Here is a 23,623-nt window from a genome sequence, read left to right as displayed (position 1 = left end):
TAAGTGTTTGCTTACTTCATTTTTTTAAATTCTAATGAATCTCTTTTTATACACTAATAAAAGTTATAATACATCACTTTATCAAAATGACGCAAAGAACAAGTAATAAATGTAATAATAAAATTTTAACATAGATACTGTATCTTTTGAACTCCAATATATGTTGGATGATGATAAAAAATATTCATGAAAATTACATTAAATTTTTATATTGTAGTAAATTAAAGTTATTTATACAATTATAGTGAAAAAATTATTGTATGATTCATAATGAGTTAGAAAATAAAAAATATTTAGATAAAATATATCGAAATAGTATTTTACATGATGAAAATAAACAACAAATAAAAATATTAAAAAATTAACAAATGTGTGTCTTATAAACAATTGAAGAGACTATTGAAAGAAATCGCACAAAGAAAAACAAATGTATAATTAAGGGTATGATAAGATGACAAATACCTTAGAGATCTAAAAAACCTTTTCAAATATCAACATATATACTCAATGATTGAGAAATAATAAAAATTATTTTTGCAAAACAAAAGAGTTCTTCAAATTAAATAAAAATTAATAATAATAAGTAAAGAATTTTTTTTATTACCTAGTAAATGAAAGGTTTATGCTATTAAACACTTAAATTGAGAGTATTAAACATTCTCAGGAAAATATACAGTAAAAAAAAATATTAAAAAATAATGGAAATATTCAAATGTGCGACATAAATTTTTTTAATTGACATACATAATTTTAACATAATTACATAAAGGTTATGATAAGATGAAAAATATATTGGAGATGCGAATGAGTTTCATGACAAACCAAATGATTAGAAGAAATAAAAGATAAAAAGTATATATATATATATATATATATATATATATATATATATAATGTATATGGTTACTTAGTTAATTGTGAATATTTTAATAATTTAAACGGGGACGGGTATTATGGTGGGGATATGTACATCCCAATACCCATCCTCATACCCAATTGAAAAAGTCGGGGATATCCTATACCCATACCCATACCCAGTCAATGCGGGAATTTCCCGTCAAAATGGGAACAAGTTCAGGCAATGCCCATTGGGGCAGGTTTATTTGCCATCTCTAGCCATATTCCGTGAAGGTCGACTGATCACCCAAAATAAGAGGCACTTAGGCGAGGAACGACGAAAGGCAATAGAGGTCGAGGTAAGCTGCTTTTATAAAAGAAGTCACCTACACTACGTGGCTAGGAAACATTGTGCTCGTAAAAAACCAAGCGACTAATGAAGAATTTGGATGGGTTTCACCAACCTCATTAAAGCATGCCTAAGGATTCCTACCCTCTTCCCAATATTGATTGACTGGTTTATGGCACCTCCAGTCATTAGGTCCTTGGCTTTCTTGAAGCTTACTCAGGGTATAATCAAATCGATTCACCATTTGGACGAGGAAAAGACCACGTTTATAACTGAACAAGTCAATTACTGTTACGAGGTCATGTCGTTTGACTTAAAAAACATTGGTGCAACCTATCAAAAACTCATCGAAAAAGTTTTTCAGGAGAAAATAAGTAAATGGATGGAAGTACATGCTGATGACTTGGTAGTTAAGTCACAGTTGGTCACCCAACACATGAAGGACCTTACAGAGATATTCAATCAGATCTAGCGATATAATATTCGGTTGAACCCAACCAAGTGTGTCTTTGGTGTAGGGGCTAGAAAATTCTGAGCCTTCATACTTATAATGCGAGGCATAGAAGGCAATCTTGGCAAATGTGTGACCAATTTATGCATGAGAAGCCTACACAATCTAAAAAAGGCGACAGCTAACTTTGTTGTCAAGTGCGACCATTTTATACAAAGGTTCGACAATTTTTACCCCGGTTGGTCGAGAAAATGAAACCAATTCTAAGAACCAAGAGAAAGCAGATCATAGTAAAATGGGACGAGCAATGCAAAATTGCTTTCAACGGAATAAAGCCCACCTCAATGGTGAGGAGATATAGTTGCACCTATTAGTATCATAAGGAGTTATCAATGCGTTCTTGGTCCTAGCAGACCCTAATCAAAGGCCCATGTACTTCATAAGTCGGGTGTTGCAAGAGATCAAGACTAAGTATCAACAGTTCGAGAAGGTAGCATTGGTCTTATTAACAACAACAAGGTGGTTAAGACCATTCTTCTAAAGCCACCAGCTGGTCATTCAAATGGACCATTCTATCACATAGATTCTAAAAAAACCCAACCTAGCTAACATGATGATTGTGTGGGCAGTGAAACTTTCAGAGTTTGGACTTTGTTATGAGTCATGTGGGTCGATAAAAGGCCAACACCTGGCAGACTTTATGGCAGACTTTGGGCCCTATTAAGGGGCATGGGAGCCACCATAATAGACAGTAAAACGGAATCACTACTAGTAGTTGGCTAGATCAAAGAAATTTTCCAGGTAAAAGATGATATACTCTTTTTGCACTACCATAAAACGACTGTTAATTGTCCTTTTAGTTGCAAAGGAGCCTAGCTTGCATAATTTAATTCTTGCTAAAATTCAAAGTAAAAGAAAACAAAGGGGAAATTAAAATGGAATAAAGAAACTAGGAAAGTGCTCGCAAATTATTTTAATTGAAATTAAACTATCTAAATGCATAAGTGAAGGTATGTTATGAATGCAATGCATGGGTAGAATCTAATGGTAATGGTGAAATGAATTTTAATTGAAATGAATAAAAATGTAGTTGAATGCGATACGAATGAAGTTGTAGACCCTATAAAAAATGTGATATTATGAACAATTGAGGAAGCAATATAGACCATGAATCATGTTAAAGCCTAGCTTGAATTGATCTTAAAATCCGAAGACACAGATGGAACCTATTTACAATGTTTAACCAAGCTGGAAAAATAATGATTTAACACCTAATAGCAGCATAATTGTATGAGTGGATATGCAAAGCTGGTATGATACAATATATATCAGACCTAAAAGGTTATAAATTGGGATGGCATATGCATGAAATTGGATAAGGTAGAATAGATGCAAGTGGTAACCAATGTGCACAAAAGTCTATCCTAACCAATTTTAAAATGCAAAACGTAATGCATGTATAGGATGTGCCACCATGATTACAATAGGTTAGAGAACATATACAACCCCAATTGTAGTGCATATGTTTGTTACAACAACAAAGCAATGCATGCAAAAACAACAAAATAATCAATCAGATCCACTTCAAAGGGATTTAGTGCAGAAGTTATAATATTAGTATGTTGATACAAGATGCACTAGGGTTTAACGACTAGAAATGCACAAACAATGAAAAACTACTAGAATATAGCATGACTAAGATGTGTGTGACTATAATGCAACTGCATATCTGAATGCTCCTAATGAGACAAGAATGAGTGAACTATTTGGTAGCACCAGCATGTAGCAACATTGCAAGATACACATGAAACCTAAGTGGCAGAAAATATCATTGTAAAACTAACACATGGATCAATTTGGATTCGTGACAAAAGTCAGACCATACTTTAAGATCAAGCCACATGCATTTAGAATCAAATATCACTTTAAATCAGTACATGATATCAGTGAACCAGAGCATTCCAACAACATTAAACAAGATTTCATCTAGGCAGATAAAAGATTTTTAAAAAAAAAAAATTAAAAAATAGTAAGTGGTAAATAATAATGAAAAGAGGGTAAAAATAAGTGAAATAAAGAGTAAAAAAAAAGGATAAAAAAAGGCTTAAATAGTCATTTGGTCCTAGTTTTGGTGAACTTTTTCAATTTGGTCCTAGCATAGTATTTCTTTTCAATTTGGTCCTAAATTTTGTTCAATTAGGTCTTTTTCTTTAACTTCGTCAAAATAGTTAACATAACAGTGTCCAGCGTGGACTGTTACTGTGACGTGGTGCACTGTTGAATGATGTGTCGTTATTTTACTATAGTGCCCTTTTTAAATTTTAATCAAATGGATTTAAGGTTAGAAATTGGTCAAAATTGGGTTTAGGGTTTCATTAAGAATTATGGATTTTGTTCAATTGAAGATTTGAGGACATTGTGCATTCGCTTCCATCGAACATTGCTATTGTGCGTCAAAATTGTTGCACTTTGTGAAGATCCTTTTGTGGATTATGTGCATCTTCATTACATAGGTTAGTTTTATGTTTAGGGTTTATGATTAATTCAAAGAATGATAAAAGAGTTAGAAGTTCAAAGAGGGGTGACAAATATGGAGCTGGGGCCTAGAAGATCACCTCAAGATATGGTAGAAAGAATTTTTTTATCATTATTTAAGCAAAAACCACAATGGCAAGAAATCAATTGTAAAAAAGAGAAAGGTTGTGGCGTGGATGAGACATGAAAAGAGATTAATTCAGATGCTTTAAAAGGAAGTTATGGCAATGATATTACTGTGAGAACTAACAATGAAATTTTGATCCAAATGAAGTGCCTCTCAAAAGTAAGAAGGCTACTAGAAATTATGGAAGCATTTAATAATCTCAGTATAGATTTTAATTCGGTTCAATCAACTAAGGCTGATGGAAATCTTTATCTCACCATTAAATCTATGGTAATCACTTTTGGTTTTATACTTTTATGCATTCAGTAGAGCATAACTAGCAATGAAGTGATCATTTCTTAGGCACCTAAAATTGCCCTTTTTCTAAAATTGATCATCCTTCTATTTTTGGTTCATAGGAGCAACTATTGCAACAACCAAAAGAATCAAACAAGCACTTCAAAAAGTGGCATCGAAGTTCTGATTTTTTTTTCCTCTTCACCTTAAACCCATGGTGGTATTCAATTAAGCTCTTGCCACTACAAACAAAATTCATGAGATCAAAGGAGTCAATATAGAATTAATCACAAACCCTGAACATAAAACTAACCTCTACAATGAAGATGCACACAATCCACGAAAGGATCTTCACAAAGTGCAACAATTTTGACACACAACAGCAATGTTCGATGGGAGCGAATGCATAACATCCTTAGATCTTCAATTGAACAAAATCCCCAATTCTTAATGAAACCCTAAACCCAATTTTGACTAATTTCTAACCGTAAACCTATCTGATTAAAATTAAAAAGGGCACTATAGTAAAATATCGACCACGTCATTCAACACTACACCACATCATAGTAATAGTCCACCTTGGACACTGTTATGTTAACTATTTTACTGTAGTTAAGGAAAATGACCTAATTGAACAAAATTTACAAAATTTAGGATCAAATTGAAAAGAAATCCTAAACTAGGACCAAATTGAAAAAAGTTAACCAAAACTAAGACCAAATGACTATTTAAGCTAAAAAAATAAAAAATAAAAAATAAAAATAAAAATTAAAAATTAAAAGAAAAATGAATTGGTTGAATTAATTAAATTAATTAAAATTGTGGAAGTTTTTCCTTTCATCATACCTCTTTTTTTATTTTCTTACCACTTATAATCTTCTTCTGAAAAACCCAATTCTTATTTCTAACCAAACCCTCGCATCACGCTCATGCACACAACACTCATACGACCCACCTCACTCACACACCTTATTTGAAATCACGCTCACACACACATACCACAAACACACCCAATAATTCATACACCTAACTAATTCACTCACTTCACTGATGTTGCACTCATCATGCACCACGCATAACACCTCTCTCTCTCATACACACACACACACACACCTCACTGCATTCACACCTCACTTGTACCACGCACAACACTTCACACTCACACTTCACCTGCACCATGCACGACACCTCACATAAGCCTCATACACCTTTTCTCCTCTTTTTACTACATCATGCACACACATCACCGCACCTCACACTTATGCTCACACACTCTTCACCAATCCTCTCCTGCATAAACTATAAATGAAACTGAGGGCCTTCTCCACTCTTTCACACTTCACACCACCATTGCTTACGCCAATTTCGTTTGGTAGGATTATTATGCTACTTTGAAGCAATGAAATATACTATGGTGTATTTTATATTATTGCAAGTGTTAGTTTATTCATTTGATAAATTGAAATGGGATGCATGGACTTTTAATACCCTTCTGATTCTGATGATGATTAAAGAGAACTATGTAACCGTAATTTCTCATTTATATGAGAAAATCTAGGAGCAAGGTCAAACACCTTGTCGGGCCCAAATATAAAATTTAAAAAATGTTTCTTCATTCAAATTAGTATATTTTGCTTGTTTTTTTTTTGGGAAAAACAAATATATTAAAATTACATTAGTTTTGCACACTTGATTAAATGGAACCGTCTTAGGACGAATGTGTGGGGTAATGATTATTTTGTGAAATTATAGATCCCTAGGCTAGATGACAATTGCTTTATTTGTCCATATTTGCCTGGGAAAATTTCTGGTTGTTTTGCAAGTACTAGATTTGGGTACTGCTAGGTTGCTCCCTACACACAATACACTATTTAGGCTAGTTCATTCATAGAGTTGTTGGGGCCCTATACCTGGGTCTGAGTGAGCCATAGGGAGTGGAGGTTCAACGATTGTCATCTTAGATCGTGGATATGCTTGGCTATTGTGAAGACTTCATTTAGAGTTTGCTTCCTCTTGACAAGTCACATCTATTAGGTCGCCTATTGTTGTGGATTATGTCCTAAGGTTGACTTCAGCTCTAGAGGCCTGTGAGATAATTTAGAGCTATCCTTGAAAGAATCATATAAAACGCAAGATCCAAAATAGGTTTTCTCCACACCTAATAGGACACAAAGTGGGAGCATGTTTTATACCTCTATATCCCTCAAACCTTTTGTTTTTAATGATACCGTGTAATTAATTTTCAAATTTGTCATCTTGGCATCAATATATTATATGAATAAGCACCAAACATGCATTGCATCTCACATTAGACTTAGGCATGTCATTTACATTGCATATTATTCATGTTTTTAGGGTTAAATATGTTTTTGGTCCTTCAAGTTTCGGTGAATTTTGGAATTAGTCCCTCTTCGAAACTTGATATCAATTTAGTCCTTTATCTTTATAAATGTGTGAATTTAGTCCTTATTACCACATTTTATTAAGTTTATCTGACGTTTCAAGCGTATTTTATGATAATATTTGAATTGTTTACACTGTTTGACACACTTTTGCTTCAATATTAACTTAAATATTATCATAAAATGTATTTAAAATGTCAAATAAACTTAACAAAATTTGGTAAAAAGGACTAAATCCACACATTTTTAAAGATGAAGGACTTAATTGGTATCAAGTTTCGAGGAAGGACTAATTCCAAAATTCACTGAAACTTGAGGGACCAAAAACATATTTAACCCATGTTTTTATTGAGTGCATGACCATTTTACTAGCATATCATGTGGATGAATGCCTCTTAAGGCATAAACATACATTGCATCTCATTGCATAAGCTATTCGCATATCATGTATGTTTTTAATAAGTACCTTTTGGGGCACATATATGCATTTGCAATAAACATTCAATTTTCATTCATAATACGATGTACATAACTTCGTATACATAGCATGCACACTAAATTAATGTGGTATAATGCATTTGTAGGTTGATATTGTTTGTATAGACATAGTGAGTCTCCATGCATTTCATGCATTTGTTTTTGCAATCATTGTTCCATGCTAATAAAATAAAAAAACATAATGACACCTGATAGGACTTACTAAGATCATGTAAAATACAGGAGAAGTTCGCGAAGGGATGAAAGCCGAAATCCAACAGCTAAAGGGGCAAATAAGCCACATTTTGGAGGCCTTGAAAGCATTGAAAAGTAGTGGAGAAACTTTTGTTTTGCCACAACAACAAGGAGCTCAAATGATCCAACGTCCATATGGTCTACCTTCGAATTACACTCCCCATATTGAAGATGACTTAAAGCAAACGTACGCCCAAAAGGCTGTAAACTCTATAGATGCGGGAGCAAATGAACTAGGGGCCTTCATTTTCACATCCAATCAAGGAATTGTTGAATCAAATGCAGTACACATGGTGCCAACAAAGCAACCTGAGGTGAACTATTTACCCCATGATACCATGCCAATTCATGTTGAAAATACCAGGGGCAAGTTTGAAATGTTGGAGGAAAGACTAAGAGTCATAGAAGGCAAAGGAAGTTTTGAATTTGGAGATGCTATAGGATTATGCATAGTTCCTGATGTGGTTATATCGCCAAAATTTAAAGGGCCATAATTTGAAAAAATACAAAGGGATATCTTGCCTAAAGAGCCATATAACCATGTACTATAGAAAAATGGCTCCTTATGCTTACGATAACAAGCTGTTGATTCACTTCTTTCAGGAAAGCTTAGGTGGCTCGACATTGAATTGGTATATGCAGCTAGAACCAGCTCGCATTCGTTCATGGGAAGATTTGACTAATGCATTTCTAAAATAATATGAATACAACAACAATATGACGCCTAATAGAATGCAATTGCAAAGTATAACTAAGGGTGAGGTAGAGGCGTTCAGAGAATATACTCAACTATGGAGAGAAGTTACTGCCCAAGTGGAACCCTCGTGGAGTGATAGGGAGATGATAATCTTGTTTATAAGCACTTTGCAATATCCATTCTATGAGCACATGATAGGGAATATGTCCTTTAACTTTGTTGATATTATCATGATTGGGGATAGAGTCGAGGCTGGCATAAGAAATAGAAAAATTGCGTTTGGCTCAAATATGGTAGCAAATATGAACAAGTGTGGATCTAATTCTAGGAAGAAGAAAGAAATAATAGTTAATTTTAAACATCTTAATCCCAAAAATCCAATCAAGCCACTATGTAGAAAAGTTACAATCGGGATAAGAAGACTGTGAATTTCACTCCTATTCCAATGACTTACACGGAGCTCCTACCAAAGCTTCTTTGTGATAACTTGATAGAGGTTTATAATACCAGGCCTGTTAGACCTCTGTACCCAAAGAATTATCATCCAAATACCAAATGCGATTACCATGGAGGAGCGTCAGGTCATTAATTGGAAGCGTGTGTAGCTCTTAAGAAAAAGGTGCAATTGTTGATATATTCGAGATGGCTAAGCTTTAAAGAAGGATAACCCAATGTTGAAAGTTGAAGAAAATCACCATCTAGAAGGAAAACATCTCTATTGAAGGAAGTTTTTTTTTGTAAAAATGAGCAATGCTATGTTTTTTATAGTTCGTTCATATAACTGGATTGTCTTCCACACATTATGGATATAAGGATTTTGCTCAAATTGCATCATGCTTTCATTGATGAATTTCAAAGCATATGAGATTTCTGATTTTTCATCTAAAAGCAAGTCCTAGAAGGTGTTGTTAAAAAAAATGAAATGAGAAAAAAAAGCAAAAACAAGACGATGGTGTTTTGAGTCATTTGTTTTTCTTGCAAATCATCAAAGTCAAGAGTTTTCAAAAAAAGAGAGAAAAAATGAACAAATGAGAAAAAAAATGGATAAGAAAAAGGAAAGAATTTATGAAGGATGTCACTCTTCTCGACGGTCGAGTGTTTTAATTAGGAATGATAAGCTTATATTTCTTTTTATGGCATATGTGCGTGTGTTGTTTGTAAAACACTACTCTTCTAACCTCCCAACATTAAAGGATTTTTCCCTAAAAACACTAATCCTCTCAAGGAAATAAACACAAACTTTTACATTGGGGCGCATTTGCCAAATTTATCTCTGTTTGCGCTAGTCAAGTAATCCTTGAATCCGTTGTGGCAAAAAAAATGTTTTTAAAAAAAGGAAACGAAAAAAAGAAAGAAGGAAAAAAGGTCCGATAAACTAAAAACTCGAGAGTGTAGTCTAGGCAAAAAAGGACAAAACAAAAGAAAGAAGAAAATAGAAAAAAAGTGAGTAATATTAAGGTCATTAACTTTTATCGCAGGGTTAATCTTTTTGAAAATAAAGTAATCAAAATTTGAAATGATGTGTGGTCATCTTTCTTCACCTAAAAAAAGTAAAAATATCCATCATTACCCCATTGAGCCAAAAAACAAAGTTTCTTTCGGAATATATCTAAACAAGGTTGTCATTATAGTTCATAACAAAAAGCATCAAATTTTTCTAAATCAAAAAGCAAGAATTCAAAAAGTATCATATAGTCTTAATCAAAGTGGAAAGAAGTCAAAAGGAAAGCCACAAAAGTGATGAAAATTTAGATGACATGATGTGAAAAAAGAAAAGTTGAGATAGAAATATGAAGTTAAAAAAAGGAGTAAAAAGTGATTCAGAAAAAGGTTGATAAATAGATGATGCAATATTGAAATTGTCGCCTTTGTTTCAAAAAATAATAACCAACGAACATTCACTTGGGCCTTCAAATCCTTTCTTTCAAAACCCTCCAGCCCTTGGCCACGTTACAAGCTTAATAAAAGTCCACACAAATTGAAAAATGATTGCTTTTGTTTTCACAAAGCTTAATTTTGTGATAAGGTGACATGACTAATAGCACGACAAATAAAAAGAGGAAAGAAAAAAAGAAAGAAAATGAATAAGAAAAAAAAAGGGAAATAAGTGAAAAAAAAAAGAGTCCTCAGGAAGAGGGGAATGTCATGTTAGCAAACCAAAAGCAAGCAAAAAGATGTGGAAAAGTCCTCATGAACGTGTAAGACCCGTGAAAATTAATTAATTAAATAAATAAATAATTAATTAATAAATGTGGGTAGTGGGAGCCTTTATGGCATTAATTATTGATTGATATGGTATGGAAAAGTACTAGCTCAAATGATTGAGAGTATTTAATTGTGTGAAAGAACTTGGGTTCAAGTCCTATGTATGTCATTTATGTGTTATTTGATTTATTATTATTTTAATAATATGATTGATCATGTGGAGTGATAATATAATCTTAGAATTATAAGAATTATCATGAAACATGAATTGGTTGAATGGTTGTGCATGGATTTGACATTGGCATGGTTATGGGTTTGAACCTTGGTAGATACAAATTAACTTTCTTTTTGCTAAATTTAGTTTTGGCATGAAGGTGAAAGGGTAGAGAAACCCTAGCTGACAATGGGCAGCCAAGGGAAGCTGGAAAACAACCACTAAATGGACTGAGAGTGAGGATTGAGTGAGGCAATGAGCTAAAATGAGATAGAGCCAAGTGAGGTCATTGATGATCAAGAAGAACTCACAAAAGTCCATTTTAAGCAAAGGAAACCAGGTTAGGGGAGCTTTACGTGTTATTTTTATGATTAAGCATGAATTGTTTGATACATATAAGATGATTAACCATGAACCCCTGCTGTCTGTTAAATTTCGTGTTTCTAGAAATTTTCCAAAAACCGCCTGGCGACTTATATGTTTTGGCATGCTTTCCGGGTTCCTTCGAGGAACCACCTGGCGGTGAAGCCTGTACCGCCAAGCGACACAAGTCTGCACCTAGGTTTTTTTGGGTTTTGTTGAACTACCTGGTAGTGATGAACACCCGCCAGGCGACACGAACCAATTTTGGTTCGATTTTGGTGTTTTGCGTATTTTGGGGTGATTCTGATAGGAGGGAAAGTCAGTTTTAATTGTTAAGGGATGATGGGATGTCAAATTTCATCGAAATTCATGTCATTGATAGCCAAATTGGATGGAATAGTGTGAATAGGCTCTTAGGCTTTGTTCACTTCCAAAGATGGATTTGAGGGAGGGGGAGATGATGGGTTTGAGTGAATTTGAGAGTGCATGATGTGTTGTTTTTTTTAAGGGATTTAAAGGTGATTATGAGTGAATTTAGTAGTAAAGTTTGTGAGAGTTAGTGAGTGATTTGATTGATATGATAGATTAAGAAAATGTTTTAATATATTTAAAAGAGAGTTTACCATTTTGCCCTTATGTAATAAGTAGTATAAATTTGTGTTTGTATGAGTTTAATCAATTTTTAAATTTTGTATTTAATGATACACTTTAAATAAATAATTTACAAAAATTAATAAGATAAATTATTTATACTCATAGTATTGAAATAAAATTTATCAAGCAATTGTGAGTATCATTTTATTTGAAATTTAAAAATTAGTATGGAACACCAGCAGTGTACAATCCATGTCATTTGAAGAGCAATAATATTTATAAGTGGCAATTAAGTCGGTCTAAAAACATGAACATAATCAAATACAAATAAATTTACTAAAATTGAAATGAGCAGAGTCTTACGATACAATTATGCGACTAAATTATCTTAATCATCTAATTTGTGAAGAATTAAGTTAACATTGAAATTCACTTCTGCCATTTGTCGATTCATATCAAGAGTCAAGTTTGATAAATTATCTTCTATCCGTTGAACATGTCCTTGCATATCTTCTATTCCTTGCATTCTATTTTGCAAGTCTTGCACCCCATCCCACATTTGATGGATGATTTCAGAATTTGAGTGGAGGGGAGGATCTTCAAAATCACCATCAAAGTGGTTGGTTCCTTGAACAGGGTGGTCATGCACAACATTTTGTGGTTGTGGTTGCCCTTCATCATCATTATTTACACGATCATGCTGCCAAACACCATCGACATAAACAATATTCAATCTCTTCAAAGAACGTGTCGAAAAATGTTGTCTCTTCCCGATGGTTGTATTTGCATCTAAAGAAAAATCTACTCCACTGTATTGCATAATCTGGGTGATCAACACACCATACGGAAGAGGAGTATCACTAGCCTTGCACTTAAGCATGTGTTGCATTATATGATGAGGCCAATTAATGGATATGTTATTTTTAAGCAACCATATCATTAAAATGTTCCTGCAATAGCTTAGCAAAATTAGTCATACGTGGTGTCAAAATATGCACTACCACATAATGTAGTAGTCTGTCATTTATGTTAATAAAACCGACAGTCTTGGCACGTTCACCCTGCATGTTCGGTCTCAACATGGAAGCCAATGCCATGTCTCGGTCAAAATGGATATCTTTTGGTATACCTGTAAAGCTTATCTTTCGACCTTCATACTTCAAATGGGCAATGTTGTACCAATCATCTGGTTTAAGTTTGATTCTCTTCTTGTTAACCTCACTTTGTAGGTATCCGTTGGCTGAGATCCTCAAGTTTGAGTAGAAAAATTTGATGAGATCCGGATAGAATGGTCGGTCCATAGCTACAAAGTCAACGAGGCCTTGAAATACCAAGTGATGATGGAAATAAAGACCGGATGTAGTAAAGGAATCATAATCCATTATTTTGGGGTCAACAATTCTTCTTATGTAAAATTCATGTGCATAGTGTTCCATTTGATGAAGATCGCTGAAGAAACGTCGTTGATCTAAGACATCAACCACAATATGTCTTTTTGGTGGTGGAGGTTCCGTGTTTGTTGCACATTCTTTGTCTTTTCCACTTTTAGATCTTCTTTTGGATGATGATGACGCCATTAAATAATGTCTTGAGATCATAAATAAGAAAGAAAAATATAGTAATACATAAGAAAACAAATTATAGCGCACAACAAACATGAAGTACTTAATCATAAGAAATTAGATCATTACATACATCCATAATGAATAAGTCTTTCATACAATCAAAACATGATAACATAGGCCAGACTCTAACAAGGTAAATGAAAACATAATTTAAGGATAACATAGTCCAAAGTCATTGCAAAATGATAACATAAAAAGATGATAATTGAGTCCAAAGTGACACAGTCTTTGGATCAAACACGGATATCAATTACTGCCCATCATCATGTTCCATAGCTTATTCCATCGCAGATTGGTGGGCATTCCCATTAATCTTTTCGTGCCAAAGGGTTGGTGCACAGGAAATCATAGCACTACTCCATAACTTTAGGCTTCAGTATATTCATCCCGCTAAGCATTTCCCATATATCACTCTCGGTGTATTGGAATGTTCCATTGCGACGCATCATCCCCACTTGCTCTATCAGAATATCATTGCGCTTTTCAAACGCTATGACTTGTCTTTCCGCCATCATGGAAATTTTCTCAAAATGAGAGTTCCCAGACCCCATTACATCCATTAATCCATCAAGCCTTGTAGTAAGCTTGTCAAATTGGGAGTCCAATACATCCATCATGGGGGCTTTGCGCTTCGACCCCTGTGAGGTTGACGTCCCTCTAGAGGGGACTGATGGTAGTGATTGAGTCGGGCCAGGACTATATTCATCCATTTGAGGGGGTGAAGGTGGAAGGTGGTAATCAACTCCTTCAAAGCTAGGTGTATCAGGTATGTACACATTCTCATCATTGAGATCAACCTCCAAACGAGATTGTTGCCTTTTGCGTCGTGCTTGTCTTGTCGTGCGGACTCCACCACCGGTTGCTCTATCGGTTGCCTAGAGTTCCTCCATCAAATCATAATGTCTAATGTTAATGACCCTCCATTTAGCCGCAGATGGTTTCGCCTACATTGATAAGTTCCAGGATGTGTTAAAATAATTTGTGTATATCATTCAAAACACAAGCTAAGTATTTAATTACCTTGACCAAGTCTTCCTAAACTTCCTCTTTTGCTTCAAACCGCTTGGATGATGAACTCCATGAAAATCCACTAAGTGAACTGAACAAATCATGAACCTCATGCCATTTTTCTTTGACCACTTTTTGCCTATTCTTTACATTATTTTTGCTCACTGAGACAAACCCCAATTGGTTAAGATTACTCACGATATTGTTGTATGCTTGGGTTGTCCAGCTACCATCAACCTTGTTCCCTAGTCGAGCTTCTTCGATCATCGCTGTCAACAGCTTTTCGTCCATGTCTTCAGTCCATTTTATAAATTCCCATGATCCGATGCCAGAATCGGTACCAACACTTCTTCCCTTGTTCATGTTCTCACATAAATAAAAAACAGTACTAATGATATGAAATTAAATAAATTTGATAATGAAACCAAAATTTTTGTCATTAAATAAAGCAAAGTCATTCAACAAAATTAAGTACATGAAACTAACAATTATTGTAATCTCGCAACATTTGTTCTGCTAATTCATCCCTAAAATTACAACCAATACGATAATCATCTTCACGTGTTTAAGCAGTATTGGTCTCTACATGGTCTTCCACAATCTCTCGGTCAACCTCATCAATTAGCGCATTGTCATTGTCTACACCACAAAGGATGTTGTGAAGGATGCAACAAGCTAATACAATGTCAGTCATTGTCTCCAAAGAATAACGAGGTTCACTTCCACTTGCTATAATGGGGAATCTTTTCTTCAAAACACCAAATGTTCTTTCAATGACGTTTCGTAGGGATGAATGGCGATGGTTAAATAGTTCACATGGATTTTGTGTCCCGCTTCGTGTAAATTCTTTAAGGTGATATCTTACACCTCTGTACGAGTCATTATTGCTCTTTTAAGCATGAATCCAGCATCCCCAAGATAGTACTTTCTACACGAATGATAACATTTTAGATTTCTAGGACTCACAAGTACATGAATAAGAAACAAACACTAACCTTTAGGTATGATCAATGGGTCATCTCGAACTATAGCATCTTTCAAAATTCTTGAATCAGATGTTGTCCCTTCCCAACCAGCTAAAGCATAAGTGAATCTCATATCGAAATCACAAGCACCAAAGACATTTTGTGTTGGCCAATCCTTCCTCCCTCGGAACCTTGCGGAATCAAATCTTGGGACCTTAACTCGAACATGAGTTCCATCTATTGCCCCTAGACAATCCTATTTCATAGCTACAAAGTTAAAGAAAGAGCTTTTTCTTGACGTTGTTATTTAAATAAGATAACAAAGTAATAGGACTTTTACCTTGAAGTATGGGAAAAATCGACTATTGTTGGCCAAGTTTGGATGCACATAATTTCCGGATGGCTGAATTAAAAATTCGGACTCCAAGCTCAAAATTGCATCCAATACATTAATGTTTGCTAACAGTTGACCCAGAACGATGGAAGAAAAATGCAACACTTTTATTCTTCATGTTATACCCAATTATGTGCAGAAATTTAGCTACTTGTTCCTCCACGGTTGACCGTATTGCATATTTGACTAACCCAGTTGACCTTAGTCGTTGACATAGGTTAATAAATGCCTTTGGTCCCATACGAATAATGTCACGACATCGATTAGTGTGCACCAGGTAAGACATCAGTTGTTCTTTGCGACAGTCTTTGTTCAGGACATATTTCGTAGTAGTAATGCTATGATTCACTTGTAATTGTCGATGTAAATGTGTAACTATATTGAAGTCCACACCTACAACATCATCGACTACATCCTCGCCATCCAAATATGAAAGTTCTAGTTCTTCTTCCATATTACCTTGAACAAAATTTAACCACTATGACATACATATAATACACATAAGCATCGACCATTTCCATTTTATTCTTTGAAAACATTTGAAAATAAGATAAAATTTATACAAAACATTTCTTTTTCACGACAATAATACAATGAAAAATAAATATGCATACCAATTGCATCAACAATCCACAAATAACACATATAAATCCATATAAATCCACTAACCACAACAATCCATATATAACCACCACATAGATATAACAAACAAAGTTTTCAAAATCTATGTACCTTTTACTTCAAAGAAGAAACAAAGTTATCAACACCAACACTCCAACACCTACATCAACCAAATTGATATCAAAATTTTCAAATTAAGAAAAACCATTGTACTCCACCAACCACAAACTACCCTACCAGTCAAAGTCTTCACACTTCAAATTGAAACATGAACCAGGGTTTGAGATCCAGGAATTAATTTCACACCACCGCAGCTCTAACTAAAGTCGAATACAAAACCTGCATCAACAAACACAAATCACAAACTCCAATTGAGAAATAAACCTGCTCCAATATCTATCAACTAACCTCCTATACTTCACAACCACGCATAACCTACACGCACCACCTCCAGCAAGGTGCAAAGTCATTCACCATCCCACGTACTGCACCACCTGCAAGCAAAGGTATTAAGTGGAACAATTAGGGTCAATCCATGAACATAAACTCTGTGAGCATCAGTAATTGAGGCACGAAGAACAATACCAATACATAAGTTCCCATCATGTGGCGTATTATTGTAGAGAGCATGCAAAGATCAGTACACCATCATCGAACACCACCTCCAAAAAAGGAACACAATTCATACACCCACAACAAAACACCTTCGATTATGGATCGGATCCGGAAATCACGGATCGATTCCACTCTCCCATGAGCCAAGAACTTCTCCAGTCTACTCTCCTTCTCGAATCCACTCTCCCACAAGCCAACAAAGTTCTCCAATGCGCCAACTTGAGCAACTGCCATTTCTTGGATCGAATATGTAACATTTGGGATCGGATCCGCAACATCGGATCGGATACGCAGCATGGGATCAGATCCGCCACTTCTTGGATCGATTCCAAGCTTCAGTGGATCGGTTCCACATGTGGGGATCGAATCTGCTCACTCTGGATCGATTCTAACCTGCAATATAACCCTTCCAAGCTAACCTGCAACAGAACCCTTCCTTCCAAGGCACCTACGACCAGCACCAGATTCGTTCTAGGCCACCAACAACCTACATCAGATTCATTCCAGGCACCATCTCGTTCCATCGTTGCTGGATTTTTCAAATTCTCCGGTCAGGGAACATCTTCATCCTCAGCGCACCAACAACAGTAACAACAACATGCATCGAATTGGAACGACTTTGGTGTTTCTACATGGTCTTTTTCGCGCTTCGAATTGGAACCACTTTGGTCTTTCTCTCCACTCTCATTCGCACTCACACTGGCACCAAGCAGATATAACCAAGAAAAACTACTCACCTCAAATGATAGAAGCCACACCACCCTCTGCGTCAATGCCAAAAACCAACTATGCCTTCTCCCCTCTTCCAACTTATACACCGCACCAACCACACACACCAACCTTCTAACTTACTCAATTGCTATTTAATGGCCGCTGCAGTCAAACAAATTCAAACACAGCTTGTATAGTCACAACATGTCAGGAATCTCACGAATCTTGTTGCTTTTTTCTGAATGTAGTTGCTTTTTTCTGAGGGAATCTCACTAGCCGCTGAACCTGGGAAGAACGAATTGTACATGCAAAACACGTGAATAATTTATGATGAGGGTATATGGGTCTTTTAATAGCACTCTCCTTCAAATCTCAGCTTATTAAGCAGGATTACAATATCATTGTATCGTTCAAATCGCACCAAACCTCGCTTGCAAATCATGCTAACCAAACAACGATTATGCCTACTAATCCATCTCCTCATTTACATTAAAACAGTAAATACATTGAAGCGAATACATGCTTAGTGTTTGGGAAGTCTGGGGTTTAATGTTGCGAGATCAATTTGTGGTAGAATTCTAATGGGAATTGGTAAGGAATGAGGGTGGTCAGTACTCTAGTCCAAATGAAGGTGAATTTGCATGAGGACTAGATGAACTAGGTAGGGAGAAGACAAGTTAGGGAGACTTGGATAAATTCTGGAATGCCCATAATACATAGGCCGCCTGGTGGCACGGGGCCTACCACTAGGTGCCATCGCAGAGACAGCCAACAGTGCATGGCTACGGGGATTTTCGGTGGTTCTACGATTCTGGGCAATTTAGTATCTTGCTACTTGTAGAGTTGGAGATGGTACTTGGATAAAAACCTTGTTGATGACTTGTGCAAGTTAGAAGTGGGAATTACTCCCTTTTTTTGTGAAAGGAAGGTTGTTGTAATGTAGTATGTGCTGTACAATTTGGGAAATGTAAAGTGAAGTGGGAATTGTGATTAGGAGCGACTAGATACATATGACCCAGGAAATGTATGGTAATTGTCAACAACCAATTTCGTCCGGGTGAATAAATTTATTTTCAAAAAATAAAAATAAAAAAAAAAAGTTTTTTATTTAATGAAAAATAAAAACAATGTGAAACAAAATTTTCTTCAAAGATTTTCAAACTTTAATTTTAAAAAAAGAAAAAAAAGAGATGGGAAAAAGAAAAAAAAAAGGAAAAAAGAAGGAATAGACATATTAATTATCACACTCCTTTACATGAGCCCAATAACTCAAATACTTTCTACCCTTTGTTCAAGATAGAGAAATGAGTTATATGATTCTAATAATTAAAGGCAATATCTCTTCATATAATTAGAATCAATATTATTAATCTTGATTGATTTTGTGCTCTGATTTGCTATGATTTGATCCCCATAATGTGCTGCTATCATGACCAATTCCTTATATTGTTCATTATAATTAAGGCTGAGATTGCATTGATACTAGAATTATGACCCGTGCAACGCACGGGTTAATATTTAGATGAATGAATTTTTTTTAATAGTAAATGGAAAAAAATTAAGAAATTAAAAATAAATATTAATAGTAATGATAAATATGATTTAAAATAAATGATATTAATTTTATCATATTTATAAATAAATGTAAAAAGTTCGGTGGATTATAACAATACTAATTGTAGTAATTATTATTCTGTCTAATATAAAGTCTTAATTTTTTAAACATTTATATATGTACATGCTATAAACATGTATACAAAATTTCTGATTGATTTCATAGGTTAGAAGACCATCATAATCTACAATATAAAATTGATATAACTTTATTAAATTTAAAATTTGATTAAAAAAACAAAAAAAATGCAATATAATAATTGACAAATAATCGGAATAGTATAAGATTAATTTGAATACCTCATATCAAATATTTTTAAATATTTATTTGTAAATCACATTTGTAGTTGTAGTGGCTAGTTACATTTTCATCCATAATTAGTATTCTCAATCCAATCTTATTTTTTATTTCACTCTAGAATCTGTTACATATAATTGTCCATGAATGAATATGAGGCGAGAAAGATAAAGTCCACCTTTAGAGAGGGTTTGCGTTTGTCTTTTGTTATATGTATTAGTCACATAACTACATTTCACCTAATTAAATTAAATATTAATATAACTAAAATTCATTTCTCAATAAAAAAAATATAATTAAAATCCAGCTACTATACATCACAAAAATTTTCAATTAAAATTTAATACAATTATAATTTCCTAATTTTGCAACCACAATTATATATATATATATATATATATATATATATATATGTTATTTATATATTTTTTTATATATATATTTATAAAGAGTAAAGAAGCAATACATAAAGAAATGCTAATAATCAATAATATGTTGTCTATGACATAAATTTTGGGTGAGAATATATCAATTTATATCAAAACTTAATCATAAAAAAATTAATAAGAAAGATTTAAAATTACAAAAATATATTACTTTTTTTATGAAAATAATATAATTATTATAAATTATCAATTTAAATTATAAATTACAAAAAAATAATATATATATATATATATATATATATATATATATATATATATATATATAAAAAGATACATTTGAAAATTTGAAAGAACCAATACATTAAAAAAAAGAATACAATCCCAAGAACTCCAAACATAATACAAAAGATACTATTTGAACGTATCAAAACTCCTCATGATATGATCAAATTTTACTGGAAACCAATAAGTCTAACTGTTTCCAATAAATATGTTTCGAATCTAAAACTTGAAATAACAAAAATTAAATAAAATAACAATTAAGAATTAAAAAATCTTTATATATATATATATATATATATATATATATATATATATAAAGATACATTTGAAAATTTGAAAGAACCAATACATTAAAAAAAAAGAATGCAATCCCAAAAACTCCAAGAACAATACAAAGGATAGTATTTGACCGTATCAAAACTCCCTTGATATTATGTCAGTTGTAAAAACTGTGCAACTGAATCCATGGAATTCTGAGCAAATATAATCAAGATTAATAACTCCTCAATTAATGTGTGCTTTCCAGCAACAAAATTACAACAGGCAAAAAAATAATGGTTCAAAGACATGGGTTGCAAGACTCCCGTAAAACAAAACCTACATTTTCTCTATAGTACGTAATAACTTGTCAACTCGCAGTGACCTTAAAATCAATCGGAAACTGATCAATCGAATGAAATTGATAATCTCATTTGCTAGCCTCAACAAAGAACAATTGTTATCGACTTGCAATGAAACTAGCAATCTTATTTCCAGAAGCGACCACGATGCTTCTGTTCTTGCATTCTCCTGCATCATTTGGAAACACCCAGAGTAAAAATGTTAGCCAAAGAGAACATGATGAATTACTAATGTATCAACTAAAAGCACAAAAAGAACCTTCAGCCACCAACACGAACTCAATCTCAATGATTGAACAACAATTTCATCACAATCCTATGGGGATATACATAAAATACCCAACAAATATAGTTTGACTTCACATCCAACACTTATGAGAATATTTTAAAGCTCGTAACATGTAGTACAAACTATCTCAATGCATCCAAATCCTTAAATAAAATGGTCGAAACTTGGGTTGGGTGGAGGGTTGAACAACAATTATAAATTATAATATCTATGAAAATCACCCCATCTGTTTCCCACTCCCAAAATCCCATTGTGGAATATTACACATTTTTTATTTGCAGTTCATTGAATTTTTTCTTTTCAATGGAAGAAACCTATTTCACCTAGGACTATCCATGATCATTAGACATAAAACGATACTATCTGTGCTCAATGTCTAGTTAAAAATTCTGCACGATCTTGTTACAAAATTCTGCTATGGTTTTTATTTGCTTGGCTCTTGTACACTTTTCATTATGTTGTAACGTCATAATTCCTTCTACATCCAATCACCGAATCTTAAGAATAAGAATGATGATATAGTAAAATTTGATAGAAGTAACATGAAAATATGTTGTGATGATGAAATGCTAATAAAACAAAAATGTCTTGTTAATAAAACAATGCCTCTGCTGGAAGATCACAATGCAACTAATGAACTTACTCTGATCTTGAAGGGCCAAGAGACATAAGAGTATGGAAAATGGCTTCTGAAGTTCCATCAACCACACTAACAACCATTATTGCAAGGTGATAATCATATTTATGGAGAAAGGACAATATTAAAAAAAATCATATTTCTACTCCAAATATAAAAAATAGTTACTGAGATCAAATTCTGCCAACCTTCCCACCAGAATCCTTGTCTTTTGATTCCTTGAATAGTCGTAAACCTTCATTATGCGACCATAAAATCATTCATACCACTTTTACCCAGCTGTAGTACTTATGTGAAATTTTAAAACAACTTTTACAAAACAATGACAACCCAAACAACAGAAGAAACTATTTGGGTGAGTCTGAAAGGATGGTACTACAAAAATAATCAAAAGATCACGCATAAGCTATATCACCAAAACATAGATCACATATAAAAAATTAGATCACTCTACCTAAAGGATTACCATCTCCTCTTAGAATAAGCTACAACATCATCTCCTCCATCGGGCACACCCTTTAAAGTTCAAATTAATAATGTAATCTTTCATTTGAAACAATTCCACCTCAGGCTTAAAACATTTCAGATCACATACCTTTAATGATGCTTCATGGAAAGATTGAATCCGCCTCGCCGCTTCTTCAGGACGGCTTGCTCCTAACTGCACAACACTCGCACTTAGCAATTCAACGACATAATTTCAAACAGAACTCTGCATCCTAAACATAACAGCTACCTCACCTTTAACTGATCATTGTGATTTGAAGTGTTATAGAGACTAAAAATGAAAAAAAAAAAACTGCAATCAGCACAACGAATGAGCATGATGCGTACAGGAAACGAACTTCAACCTGATGCGCATAGGAAATGGAAAGAATAAGAAAACATGTTAAATAAAGAAAAATGTGCATAACCTGGATTTAAGTGGAGTAGCTTTGAACAATCTGGATCCACTATCGCGTCTTTACTCCGCAATACAACAATCTAATGGAAGAGAATGAAAGGTACAAAAACCCAAACAAAATGAACAAAAAAAAAAACAGAGAAATTTGGATCTATTACTCGTCTTTACTCTATAATACAACAATCTAGTGGAAGAGAATGAACGGTAAGAAAAAAAAAAAAACCAAAACCTTCTTTGATCTACAAAAACGAAGTTGGAAAAAACATAAAAATAATCATCTACACAAAAAAAAACAAACAAAACCGTACTCAAATAAGCCAATGATGAAAAGAAATTGTGAGAACAATCACTGAAATGATGAAAAACAACATTTAAGGTTTAAAATTGAAAAAGGTTTGAGATGGGTACTTGAGAGATGAAATCCTATAATGCAGTATAGTATACACATTTTGTAGGGTTTCAGTGATGATCGAGGAGTAAGAAAAGCGTAGAGTTTCAATGATGAATATGGAGAGTAGGATTGGAAGAAGAAATGAGAAAGAGATAGTAGGGTTTGATATGGCAGAGAGGTGGAAAGTGAGAAAGAGATGTTAGGGTTTGATACGGTAGAAAGATGGAAAGTGAAGAGACTTTTAGAAAAGAAGTGAGATAGGATTTTGTGCTGTGTTTTGGTTTTGAGAGGGAAAAAAAGTGAAGTTGCATATGTGGCAAGTTGAGAAAATGACACGTGTAAGAATTACTTAAAGAGGTAAAAATTATTTGAATTTTGAAATGGAAGATTGTTTGAGAAGATGCCACGTGTAAGAAGTTGCTTTTTGTGATCCTTTCAATTGTATTATAAATAGATTGCAAGATGTGAATATAAATACGCA

General features: G+C 33.8%; 1 long non-coding RNA gene and 3 pseudogenes across 3 annotated transcripts; all 4 read right to left on the bottom strand.

The window, feature by feature from the left end:
* Positions 1–12,170: 12,170 nt before the first annotated feature.
* On the bottom strand, positions 12,171–13,386 carry LOC146884219 (uncharacterized; annotated as a pseudogene).
* Positions 13,387–13,590: 204 nt separating this feature from the next.
* Positions 13,591–14,778, bottom strand: LOC146884218 (uncharacterized; annotated as a pseudogene).
* A 118-nt stretch (positions 14,779–14,896) lies between these two features.
* Positions 14,897–17,534, bottom strand: LOC146884217 (uncharacterized; annotated as a pseudogene).
* Positions 17,535–20,772: 3,238 nt separating this feature from the next.
* LOC146884216 (uncharacterized) lies at positions 20,773–23,381 on the bottom strand. 3 transcript variants are annotated; one of them, XR_014984141.1, is made up of 5 exons: positions 22,762–23,381; positions 22,589–22,625; positions 22,443–22,508; positions 21,854–22,222; positions 20,773–21,090 (listed from the first exon to the last, which is right to left on the bottom strand). It is a non-coding gene; the product is annotated as an uncharacterized LOC146884216 (long non-coding RNA). The 3 variants fall into 3 exon arrangements; XR_014984140.1 differs by lacking the exon at positions 21,854–22,222 and having other exon boundaries at positions 22,762–22,831; positions 23,160–23,381; XR_014984139.1 differs by lacking the exon at positions 21,854–22,222.
* Between the last annotated feature and the right edge of the window lie 242 nt (positions 23,382–23,623).

Source organism: Vigna unguiculata, chromosome 8, assembly GCF_037176805.1.
Source record: "Vigna unguiculata cultivar grain cowpea cultivar isolate G323 ecotype 2 chromosome 8, ASM3717680v1, whole genome shotgun sequence".
In the NCBI taxonomy this organism is placed as follows: Eukaryota; Viridiplantae; Streptophyta; class Magnoliopsida; order Fabales; family Fabaceae; genus Vigna; species Vigna unguiculata.
This window is presented reverse-complemented; position numbering and strand designations above follow the sequence as displayed.